The 13,081-nt window shown below is 44.9% G+C and overlaps 1 long non-coding RNA gene across 1 annotated transcript; it reads right to left on the bottom strand.

Annotated features, from left to right (window-relative positions):
* Positions 1-5,893: 5,893 nt before the first annotated feature.
* Positions 5,894-10,301, bottom strand: LOC135905997 (uncharacterized). Its single transcript, XR_010565582.2, has 3 exons — positions 9,779-10,301; positions 8,470-8,634; positions 5,894-6,025 (listed from the first exon to the last, which is right to left on the bottom strand). It is a non-coding gene; the product is annotated as an uncharacterized lncRNA (long non-coding RNA).
* Positions 10,302-13,081: the final 2,780 nt, after the last annotated feature.

Raw genomic sequence — 13,081 nt, 5'->3', positions numbered from 1 at the left:
TTGTGGCGGCGCTGACGTCAATTATCCAGGGTTTAGCAATGTAAAGGCGGAACCCATGTGCGGTGGAATTTTCACGTGGTTCTACTCCAGGCACTATTCAAAGGCTGCAAATAAAAAGAGCTATTTAATTACAGGCACTCTACATTAGCCAGGCCTGTTTCAGTAATATATATACCGCATGATATTGCTTGGGTGATATTGCTTCTGATAAAACTTATAACACGCGCAAAACAAATGCACTCACCATTGTATGATCCATGCTTCTTTGTATCCGAGTTCATCCCACATCGAAGACGGTGCCCACGAGCGCCGACTTTTTTTCTAATTGTTGTTTCGCCTATATTAATTCTAACTCACAAAAATTCGTGGCCACATTGCTGCGTATTTCAAAATGTAGGCTTCTCAGTAGGAATAACGACCGCACGCGAGCATTTTTCACGAGAGGAGTGCGCTGGCAAGAACGGACGGCTAGTGTTCCTGTATATGCTCCCGCAGGGAGCAGAGTTGCGCATACCTTTTCCGGCGCCGCTCGCACCGCTATTGGCCGAGCGCGAAAAATGACGTCAAATGATCCGCGTCGCTGCGAAGCCAACTTTACGGGTGCATCGCCGACTAATGCGAACTCGTCGTTTCCGTCAGTGCCATCGCCATTGCAATCAGCGGACCGTCGATCGTGCGTTGAGAGGAGCAGCTGCAGGTTTCAGGTACGGTATTCGACGATGTTAAGTCAAGGACCTTGGTGAAGTGATACGAAACACATCGTACTGGCATTTTTATTCCAGTATGACGGGGTGCAGCGCACCACACTGCACAAACCGCACGGAATTCACCCATAGGAGTAAATGTTTCAGACAAGCAAACTAGCTGGAGGCACACTGATACTATAGTGAGAGTATTGTTGCTAACAAGTCTGGGCTTCTTGACTTTAAATGCACCCTTCAGAGTTTAAAATTGAAATGAATAATATGTACCTCTCTCGTCAACCGCAATTTCTGAAGAGCTAGGACATCTTTGTAGAAAGCACACAAGGGAACAAGGACAAAACGGCTGCTAAGTTGGCATATGCATATTTAGCTCTTTATCTGTGATAATTGTAATTATTCCTTCTTCGTGTGAAGTTTTGAGAACAGTAAAATTGATTCTAGTCAGTATATTGTCTTGAAGTGCATAGCCTTATTTATTTTGTTAACTAATTGCTGCCAATAGAAGCTAAGCCGCAATTGTAGGTGTGCTAGCTTGTGAGCATCATGTATCAGCCAGTGTAACAAAAACTTGTCGTTCAATTAAACACGCTAGAAATCTACGTTGTGCTTTGGTGAATGCTGTTTCCTGTGGGCGGGAATGGAGTGAATGCACTGTTCAATGACGTAAAATTTCCTTGCCTCTGATGCGATAGGTCACAAAGCTTTGTAACCTGGCTTTTTGGCCAAAGCCTGCTTCAGTGATTTCATTGATTTGATACAGCGTCTTCAACTACTGGCTTTTCTCCGAGTGGTAAGAGATCAAGAAAAATGTGTTGTCAGATTACAGTCTGCACTGTGTGAATAATTAGTCTGCAAGTTTGCCATCTTGATGTGATTAGTGCAATAAAAATAACCTGTTGTTACTCCTAATAGCTTGTTGCCTTTCCAGTTTGAATTCTGCCCCCAAGGTTCCAAGAACCAGCACACTTGGCCTGCTGCCAGCAGCCGTTGATATATTTCCTTGTATGAAATAAATTTGATCTAGAAGCTCTTGCATCTTGAATCTTTTTCTACTTGCAGATTTGCTGCTACTATATAGCTGATTAGTCTGCGGTATGAATGAATCGTAAAAGTAAGCTTTGCTTAAAATGTGCGCATGTGAACATTTGAAATGCGCTTAAATCTGTGTCTGCACCGCATGTATCGAAAACGTGCAGCTGTTGTGAACAATAGTTAGTGATAAATGACGCTCTGTTAACGGCCACTGACATAACTGCAGGCAAGATAGCTGTCTTCGCGACGGTCATTATTCGGCTGGTTTCGGCAGCCAAAATGCGCTAAGTGTCCACCTTACGTGTGTGAAGTTTTAAACACTCTTTAAAACATTTCTTGCTTTCTGAGAATGATAAGACAACTTCATATGCATGCTGAAATTTATTGCACCGCCTTTTGTGGCAACGTACTGCGCGTTTGCGAGCGAACTTTGGAGCTGTTCGAGCCACGAGAGTATTTTACTTTGGGGAATCGAAGGCGGTCCTACCCCCTATTTGTACGTTCATGTGTGTGTTTGTATATGCGTGTTTACATAGGTACATACAAAGTTTCGGTTGGTTGGAAGCCCACCCCCTCCGACTGCACGAATGACTCGTTCGAGCGTAGCCTGTATTAAGAAGTGCCCTTTGCTAAGCGCCTGCGAAAAATTGGCGCTTGTAGCTCGCGACCACTAGAGAAAAAATTTATCCGACGATTACGATACTCCCTAATGCGAAATTTGAGCGCAGCTCTATACGTGTTTCCATTTCGCGATATTTTGAAGCAAAGAATTTGAGAGAGACATGTAGCAGAATCGGTAATGGTCGAAAATCTGATCTGCGGATCAAGCGAGCCGGCGTTTATACATGACTCGTCAAAGGTTCCAGTGTGATCGCTGGTGCCGCATGGCTTCCAGAAAGTACTATACAATTCGCATAGCGCATACAATCAGATTAAGAAACAATCTCACACAATAACAACCAAAACAAGCGCGAACGAGACCGACCCAACAGAACCAAACAGGCGCGGGCGAGAGCTTTGGCGCGAGCAGACGATAGTACGAAACGAGCGGATCGGCTGAGACCAGACACGAGTGCGCATCGAGCCGTAAAAGCCCAACCACACGCGGTGAATCGTGCGCGCCTGGCTGCGCGTCACGCGTCTGCGAGGCCGTACGCGCCTGTCCTACGCGTCTAGAGAGGGCAGACGCGCAGGAAACGCGCGCGTCAAGGAGGTCTTGATCTTGGGCGTCATTTTGAGCGTATTTTGAGCGTACGCGACGGAAGTGGCAGCTTGTGCACCGACGTCACGTGGGCAGCATGTACACTTCCGGCGGTTCGGAAAGGTTGTTGAAGTTTCAGAATCGTGCGGAGACGCCGGGAGTCGCCGCTGGTTTCGTGTCGATAGATCACAGAGGCTATGGAGGCGATCAACAACGAAGCGCTGATCGCCTGCGTTGAGGCTCGACCTGCGCTTTGGTAGCAGGCGAAACACAAGCGCCACTAGAACAAGCACTTGACGAGGTGGTCGTGGATCGTCATGCCCAACGCTGCCGAACAGGTGAGTGCTCGGAATTTTATACGGGCGTCATAGCGGAGCAGTTTCAATCGCGATCGAGCCCGATCGGGGTCGGATTTGATGATCACGATTGCCTGTACCGCGCAATATGCGTAGAACCGATCGTGATCGAGAAATTTGATCGCGCTCGATCGCCATCGAAAGCCTAGCTGTGTGGCACTGGTATAAGCTGCCTCTCTCATCAGCAGACTCGCAGATGTCGAAAACGCGTTTCATCTGTGCAGATGACGTTATCACAGCGCTGCAGAAGTGATGGAAGTCTCTGGGGAATAAATTTCGGTGCCTGGGAAGACGTTGTCAGAAAGGAAAGAGCCGCGCCGTGCCAGCTGTCGACGTTCACGTCATCTGACTGTTTTTCGACCAGATGATGTTTCTGCGCTACACAATAGAGTGTAGACCGTAAGTGATCTTGAAATTTCCATCTTAGCCGGCGTGTCAAAAATGAAACACGGGATTTTAGTGCTTTCCCTTTACCACGTTGACCGGCGATGCCGTATGTTTGTATTATAGCTGGCTATGCACCGCACTTATGGGAATCGACTCAAAATAGTGCTTACACAAGCAAGTCGACGCACAGTATCCATTATATTCAGCTTTGTCTAATCGGCGATAAAATATTTGTGCTGCATCGCCGCTCCGATTATCGCATATTTCGTTAAATGTGATCCGGTAAGGGGACATACAAGCAGTACAAGAATAGCTTTGTATATTTATTTATTTAGGTACCCACAAAGCCAGTTTGGCTTTGCAGTGGGGAGCAGTGAAAGCAGAAAAACAGGTACAAAATAACAAGTAAAATAGCACTTAAAAACCTAACAATAAAGCATAAGACAGAAGTACAGAGAATATCAGATACAAATTAGCAGGATGAATAGAAAGAAAAGGATGAAAAAGGATGAAAAAGAAAGGGCTTGCATGATGCACACACAAAAAGAAAACACAAAACATGCAAGTAGTTTTTTTTATTCTGCGCACTGATCCTAGAAGGCAGCGTGCAAGTCAATGGCCAGTATTTAACTGAGTATTGAATGTTGCTATATTCACGTGTACCTTGGGCACTTCAATGCACAGTTTTAATTTTGCATTTTGTTGCTTGCCAGCAGTGTGCAAATCGGTGCATCATCACAGACCCTCAAATATTACCTAGCTTGCTTAGGGATTCATTCAGTGTCATCATGCTGTAGGAATAAATGTGCCATAGTACTGACAACATTGTCAGCTGTGTAATTGATAATTCTTTTTGTGTCTGCTCAGCAGTGTCCTTGCTTATTATCAGCCTGTAGTTATTCTGCAGATCTCAGGTGCTGTGGTTATTGGTTTAAGCGAAGCTTTCACGATGTTTGTGGAGAACACTGTTCCTGCTTAGCAAAATTTTCGAGGAAGGACTAGATGATCCAGTTTAACACATTTGCACTGTGCAAAAAATGATTATTGAAATTTTACATGTCAAAACCACGATCTAGTTACATTATTTTAATTGGTATTTGCATTACGTCCCGTACTGGTCACTCGTGCAACACAGTAGGCAGTAGTCAGCTGGGATGACAATGGTTCAATGTCTACATTAATATCAGTATGAGGCGAGCTATTTGGCAAGACAGTAGGAGCAGCGGTAGGAAAGTCCAGAGAAGAGGCAAAAAAAGCTTGGCTGTAAGAAACCTTCTGGAAGGGTTTGCTCGCTAAGGTCAGCTTTGCTGGGCCAAAACACCCTTTACAAGGCAGATGGCAAGAAGACAAACATTATTAGACGTAACTTCCTAAATACAAACAACAAATGCACTGACTACTACGTACACAGCTTCACACTGTTTAGACGTACATTCAGTTAAGAAAAACAGTTTAGAATGAGATAAAGTTTACAAACAAGTGAAAGGAAAACAAAGTTACAAGCCAAGAACGTTTCAAGTAGAAAAACTAGAACAGGAGAGAGCCTTATGCTAAAGCAAGACCTAACAGTACTACTACTCTATGTTTAGAAAGTGCAAGCATAGGTCTTTCAACATGAAATTTATTAAGTGGTTTACTGAGTAAATGTAGTGGAATGCTTCCTGCTAATTATTTCAAAACTGAAACATTCCAAATATCATGCACTGTTTTGAGTAGAAGTAATCACTAGGCTTTAGGCATGCAGATCTCGTAAGAACTGCTTAAATGCATCACAAGCAAAAACAGAAAAAAATACAAAAGCTACACTTACGCGCATGCAGAAACTGTTCATTCTGGTTGTGTAGGCAAGCCACTTTTGTCCCTACAAAACTGATTCAGAGCTTCAGTGTACTCTAATAAAATCACACACTAAAACAAATGTGGACGGATTTAAGCCTTCATATATTTTTGCATCCAAACTGGCACATTATTTACACATTGACAGTATGTGCAAACCTTATTACGCTCACATGCAGGATGTCCGCCAACCTTCCACCAGTGCCCCCATCGAGTGAGGAGGGAAGTGCTGCAGACATCTTAACAAAAAATGTGCCAGTTTTCCGATCTGGCAACACTTGAAGCGCCATCACCGTGAAGTGAAGAGTCACAAGCGCCAGCATCGACTCTGTCTTCGGCGTCGCATGAGTCTGTGGAGTCTCAGGACATTTTGGAATCTCTTGAATCACTGATGTTTCAAGAAGTTCTGGTTCCTGAGGATTCTGAGGCACACCACAGCAGTCCGCAGTCAGGAGCATCGCTGGCTTCAGCAGGCAGTCGTAGGCTGGATATGTTAGGAAGCATTGCTTCTGAAGCAAAGTCAAGGGGGAGGAAAAAGAAAAAGAAAGATTAGAGTCAGTTAATATTGGAGGAATTACGCAATGTTTCAAGTGCAATCAAAAGATGCAAACCACAGGACGACCTTGAACTTTTGCCGTCTCTCTGCTCAAACACATTAGAGAAATCAGTGAGGATACGTATCTCGACTTGAAAATTAAATTGATGCAAGTAGGAGAGTAATTCAAAGATGAATGTTTTTTAATGTATACTTTTTGTATACTAAAGCCAAGAGGCAATGAAACAAAAGGAAATCATTGATGAATTTAATTGCTTTATATCGAAATGGAAAAATAAGGAGGAAAATGAAAGTATATAAAAAAGTAGCTTCCCACTAATGGGAGACGAACCCACAACCTTTGAATTATGCTTGCATTGCTTTACCAGTAGAGCTGCAGCAATGGCTATCCCTCTGCAAATTTTCTTTGGGCCTGTATGTGCATGTACTAGATCTCACCCTGGTAGTGTTAGCCAGTGCTACTCGTGCAAGAACACTCCAAGAGCCTAATCTGGTACACATAAACATTCTATGAAATTGATGGTGGAATAGCCTCCAGCTCAATTGGTTTTAGCTTCCACCAGTGGCAAGTTATATTTTCTCCACTTTCATTTCCCTTCTCCTTGTGATGTTGACATTACAAATAAGATGACAGTTATTTTCCTTTATGCTTTATATACGTTTCCTTGTCTGTTGTTGTCATGTCAAAGCCCCTCAGCTCTTCTTTTTTGTTCATTTTACATTGTGTTGTATCCATATGTTTGTGCGGTATTCAAGAATTTCACAAAGTTGATATCTGTGGGCCTGGTTGGCTGGCCATTGCTGCTGTAGAGATGTGTGAACATGTTTTAGCAACACACCTACGATAAAAAAGCACTGACTTGCAACTAAAGGTTTGTTGTTGCAAGACAGACGTTTATCGCTTTCATCTGTGTTTACTCATTCAGCCTGTCTTGCAGCAATGAACCTTTTTGAGTTCACCACCTGTGCATGTAGAGTTTGTGCTTGCATGTAGAGATGCCTGTACATGCCTGTAAATAAAAAGAAATGTAATGAACCTTCAAGCAGACCCCATTGAAAATTTCGATTATATGCTGCAAGTTGTAAAGCCTGTCGGGGCGTTCTAGCAGCGCAAGCATTTTTCAAATTGTTTTATTATTATTAGAAGAGGTAGCAGAAAGGGAAAAGTCTTGCCACCATATAGCCAGGAGGCGAGGTTCACTGCCAACATAGACAACCTCTACCTCTCCCACAACTATATCATCCACAAGCCACATTCCTTGCATTTTTTTTTCTTTGTGTTCTGTGGCTCAGTTTCAGAGTTGGTTTTGCATGTTCTGCATTGGATGTTTGGCCAAAGTCTTTGTACGTAATCAGTGACATTGAAGGCAGCGTGTAAATGACACTTATACGTATGACCCTGCTTCTCTGGCAGGAAGCAGGGCTACCTGACGGGAGCCGTGAACAACATGTGAGCTTTAAAAAATTGCTTAAGCTGCAAAAAATGTAAGAGGTTTATGAGGCTATCATGCTGTTCTGCAGTTGTTTAGTACTTTGCAGGCACGATTGCCACTATATGACTTACACACCACTGCAGAGTCTAGCCGCCTCCATCCCCACACAGTAAGTCAAGGCAACATCTTTTATGTCTTACCGGGATGCCAAGTAGCTTGAATGCAAGTTGAAAAAAAAAAATTAGTACGCATGTCTTGATTGTTTGAATACTAATTATGATGACATGATTTTTCTTGACAATGATCTACATGGCTGTAGGGGCCCTTTTCGGGTGACATACGATCAAAATTCATTTGTGTAGGTTAGCTACCACCTTTGTTTGATACTACATGTGCAAGCATACCTCAGTGCATGTTTTACAGGTTACGCAAGGTCAAAAGCACTGAGGTAGCTTTTGTGCGATGCCAGTCGATGGCAGTTTTTTTTAGAGTTAGCCGTAACTGTTACACTGGTGATGCAGTAAGTGGAAACTTTCAGTCTCTGTGATCATGCGATCATTTTTTTCTTGTATTTCTTTTCACGCCCATTGTCAGTACCATCGTTACTATTCCTCGTTTTGTATCAGCATTTCGTGTCCCATTTATTTATTTGTTTATGAGTTAATAAATGGTTAGTTGTGTATAATTCTGTATTCTGTGGAAAGAGAGAAATAAAGATGATTATTAATATGTTATTATTATTATGTATTAGTATTTTTTATGCACGCTCATTGTCAGTCGTTTCCTTCTTTCTTTTGTTTTGCTTCAATGTTTTGTGACTCCTTCCTGATTTGGCTTCCAAAAGGCGGTGGGCAGTAATATGTAAATAAAATAAAATAAATGATACATTAAATGACAAAGAAACAGTGTTCTGTATTTCTCCAATCGCACATTATTACTCTAGGGGCAACTGTCCTTTACCAACCTCAATGCTACAGCAAGTCATTCTCCAGGCTCCAGGGGTTTCTCGAATGTGGTGCTGCCGTGTGAGGTCCTCTGCTAAAAAGCTCAATAGCTTGTCCAAGAGCTGCGGCGCCTTGCGAAAGAACTTGTAGAAAAATCCGTGGTCATCCTGACGTATCCGTTGCATCTGTAAAAAATGGTGCATTATTGCCTGGCAGCAAGACCATGCCCTGCCCACATACACGCGCAGGTATCAGGAGCTGTACACTTTTCACTGACACACACGTATAGCCACTAGCCATCATTAATTTTACCCCCTGCTTTGTTTATGTGCTTGAATACAAACAGTGGTTCGGCAAAACAGGAGAGCCAGTCAACGGTATATTAAAATGGTGCGGCCACTGCCAAGAAACTTCGAAATTAGTCGCACAGAATTTTAACCTGCCCCCCAGGTCACAATTTAATTACATAACACTTCATATTCTACAGTCATACTTCTGAGAGACAGAAAATATAGGAAATCGCATCTCGTCCACAAGCTTCATATAAGACAACCAACACGTGTAAAAAGGTGTTCTTTAATCTATGTGCTATCTAATGGCACAAATATAACTAGCAGTCCTAAGCTTTTTGTAGGGGTGTGCTAATACCGAAAAGTAGATTTAGAATCGAATGAAATGAAGAAGAAATAATCTGGATATCAAATAAAATATCGAATAGCAGAAAATGTGTTACAAAACTTTATCCTTACAAATTTTGTGCAAGAAAAGAGGGTGCTACACAACCTCTGTGTAAACAGTATGGTCTACTGTTAATAATGAAGGGAGCTCCAAATTAGTATTACAGATTGTCTGTTAAATAGAATCAAGCGCTTCTTCCCCTGTGAAGCTGAACAGTTAATGACCGTATGTCGTAAGGCATACACGGGTTAGACAGACGGCGGTTGAATCGTCGTGAGGTGTCGTCACCACGTATCCAATATGCTATCTGTATGCTTCCGGCGGCTAATCAGCCCGATCTTCGCCTATGTTTTCGCGCTTTCCGAACTACACCCTGCTCTTGTCGTTCCCCCTGTTCGCGTACGTCACGTTATCGTTTCGATCGGTGCTGTCAACCTGGACGAACCTTGCACCGACGACGCGATGCTGTTCTGCGAATTGGGCGTTCGCGCGCTGCGAGTACGATCCCCGCATAACTACTTTAACCCTTTCACTTATGCGCGCACTTAAAAACGCTGATAATTGCTGTCCTAACGAAGATAAGTCCCCATGTCCAAACACTGGCTCCTAGTTCTACCACTGTAGATCATCGAAAGGAAAGAAGTTACTCACAGCCGTAAAGTCCTTCTTCTTTACGCAGTTGAAAGACTGGGCGGACCCACCAACGTCGCCGCAGAGGCCGCAGACGCTTTCTGCGCTCCCGCCGCCTTTGCAAGAGCAGCAGCAGCAAAAGCTTCTTTCTCATGTGGTGTACATTGCGGGGAGAGAACGCTGATGCCGGCGAAGCAAGCGGCTAAGCAAGAGCTCGGCAGCAACGTCGGGCGTGGTCGCGCGCAGATGTCAGCTGCAGTTGTGAGCAAGCAGACGCTATCGCGCGTGATGTTGATAATTGACGTAGCTTTTCTTGACATAAGGATGTATATATAGGAACAGCGTGATTTATCAACTTAAAAACAATGTACTAGCTCTAACATTGATAAGTTAAATAAAAATGGCTAGCCATAATGAAATTAAAGATAAACTTTTCTCAAAGCCAAAGACGACCGTTTCCGCCATCGCTGGGCCGCTGGTCTGTCAGCCCTGTGCTACGCGCAGCGAAGCGCGCACGTGTGCGCGTATCGTGTGGCTGGACGCCCTTCCCTTCATCACCCGCGTACGCGCACGCAGACGCGTACGCTTACGTGTACGCGTAGCGAGACGCGTATCCCGGGCTGCGTGTGGTTGGGCCTAAGGGTCCGCATGATACCAGCATCGCGCGCGCACGTCACTGAAGGGGCCGCTCTCATTGGTCTCCGCTATTCGCGGCTCGCGTCCTTCGTCTCCCACTCCAGCGAAGGGGGGCGGAGCTGGTTACGAGGCCGACAACGCCGACGACGACGCGAAACCCAGGAACGGACGCCAAAGAGCTGCGCTCTAAAAGGCGGAACACCGCGCGGCATTTGGATCCTGTACGCGCGAGGAGTGGCTTCGCTGCAGAGCTGGATCACTACGGCGGACCTATGCGCAACTCTGCTCCCTGCGGGAGCATATACAGGAACACTACGGACGGCAAGCGCTCAGGCGGTGTTGCACCCAGTCGGCGTGCTAGCGACGCATAGAAGGACGCATAGAAGAGTGAAAGGAAAGGGTGAACGAAGAATACGGCGTAAACGCCACTTTCCCCCGCTGGACCTAGCCCGATCAGGTTTTGGGGTGGCAGCGATGGAGGGCGACAAGGAGGACAATAGTGACCCCGCCGCTTTCCCCCATGCTTCCGAGAGCACCCAATTCGACACAACAGCTTATGGCTGTCTGAACGCTTGACTGATAGCATTGACCAGGCTCACCTGGGTGCGTGGGAGAGAGGCAAGGGGGGGGGGGGGGCTGAAGGACGGAAAGCTAGGCCGAAAAAAAATCCGGAATGCGCCGTGCCTACTAAAGGCAAAGACAAGAGGTTGTTGACACGCAAATGCCAAAACGTGCATTTAATTTTTTTTTCTGTCAGGGGCATTCATACAAGGAGCTTACTACACATGCACGAACAAACAAATATATTAGAATAGGAGCATGATGTCGCCGCAACATGCCATGCATGCTAAACAAACAAACAATAGTTTCACTAATGCATATGCGCTCCATCTCGATGCAATATAAAACGGTTCCATCAGCTCTGAGGCACTGTAATTCTCGATTCTCCTCAGAATCCTGACCCACTAAAGCCGCGGAGCGTATATGCAAAAAATACAATGCGCAGGCAAATTCGCAATACCGTTGCTTCTTATGGAAAGCTCAAGTTCTTATTCACGATCAATAAAGCAGCGGCTAAATTTATGCGACTTCCCCTGCTTGCTACGTGGTACACTGGCTTTTCTCTTTAGGGGACACATTTCGGTAAAGGAGAAGTGCAATAATGGCGGTGTACCATTCATGGAGTTGACATGGGAGAACATATTTTTGGTTCCTGCGTAGTGTGCCTGTGATCAGTGCGTTTGTTTTCAAAACACGTTGTTCAATCTCAGCAAGTGGTAGAGCACTAAAAGCCGGCAAGGCGAAAATTAGCCTATTACGGGCCAATGTCCTCCAAAGAAAGCCAACTAGTAACCCATTTTGGCAAATCCATACGAAAGTCGGTCCAATAATTCCCGCCTTGTTGAACAGCAGTGCCAATATTGTTTACTGACTGTGTAAAGTGGGCCAACATTGGATCACTATCAGAATGGCACAGCCAACATTGTTTACTTACTGTGTAAAGTGGGCCAACATTGGATCTTTATCAGAATGGCACAGCCAATATTGTTTACTGACTGTGTAAAGTGGGCCAACATTGGATCTCTATCAGAATGGCACAGCCAATATTGTTTACTGACTGTGTAATGTGGGCCAACGTTGGATCTCTATCAGAATGGCACAGCCAATATTGTTTACTTACTGTGTAAAGTGGGCCAACATTGGATCTCTATCAGAATAGCACAGCCAATATTGTTTACTGACGGTGTAAAGTGGGCCAACATTGGATCTCTATCAGAATGGCACAGCCAATATTGTTTACTGACTGTGTAATGTGGGCCAACGTTGGATCTCTATCAAAATGGCACAGCCAATATTGGCGCCACGCTGTTAACCTTAGGCCAACATTGGGCCAGGAACCAGAATGGCACTGCCAATATTGGCGCCACGCTGTTAATCTTAGGCCGTCATTGGGCCAAGAAGTGCCAATATGTTTCCAATGTTGGCCCAACCTGACGTGCCACCTGGGTGTGACTTCGGATGTTGCCGATACCCACCGTAGCCGTGTGATCTTTGAGAAAGTCCTGTACGTATTGGTAGGCCAGGATTCCGCAGTTTGTGTCTTCGAGATCTTGGAGGATTGCTTTGTGCTTCACATTATCGAAGGCTCCTTTTACGTCTGTTGTTAAAATAGAGAACGTTTTGTGGCATTCTAGGTAGTCCAAGAGGTCTTGAGCTGTAGTGGTATATCTTGTGCTGAGAGGAGCTGTCGCAAGCCAAACATTGTGTCAGGCATGAGTCCTGAGTCTTCGAGGTATGTGGTGAGCCGGTCGTGAACCATGTGTTCGAGAAGCTTTCCAGCGCAGGAAGTAAGGGAGATGGGCCGTAGGTTGCTGATTTGTAGTGGCTTGTTGTGTTTTGGGATCATGATGACTTCTGCATATGCTTCCATTCTGCCAGGAGCTCACCTTTTTCCCAGCAGTTATTAATGTAGTCGAGGAGTCCAATTAGGGCTTGTCTGGGAGGTTTCGTAGGATCTTGTTCGTCACCTGGTCATTTTCTGGCGATGTGTTACGGGTCAATTTGGCAAGGGCGGCATGGAATTCAGGAAGCGTGAAAGGGCTGCCGAGGGTGAGGTTTGGTTCGCCTTTGTACGGTCGGGAATCGGTAACCTTGGGGGCATTGTCTCCGACAAGCTTAGGTTTGATT

This window comes from Dermacentor albipictus, chromosome 1 (genome assembly GCF_038994185.2).
Source record: "Dermacentor albipictus isolate Rhodes 1998 colony chromosome 1, USDA_Dalb.pri_finalv2, whole genome shotgun sequence".
In the NCBI taxonomy this organism is placed as follows: Eukaryota; Metazoa; Arthropoda; class Arachnida; order Ixodida; family Ixodidae; genus Dermacentor; species Dermacentor albipictus.
This window is presented reverse-complemented; position numbering and strand designations above follow the sequence as displayed.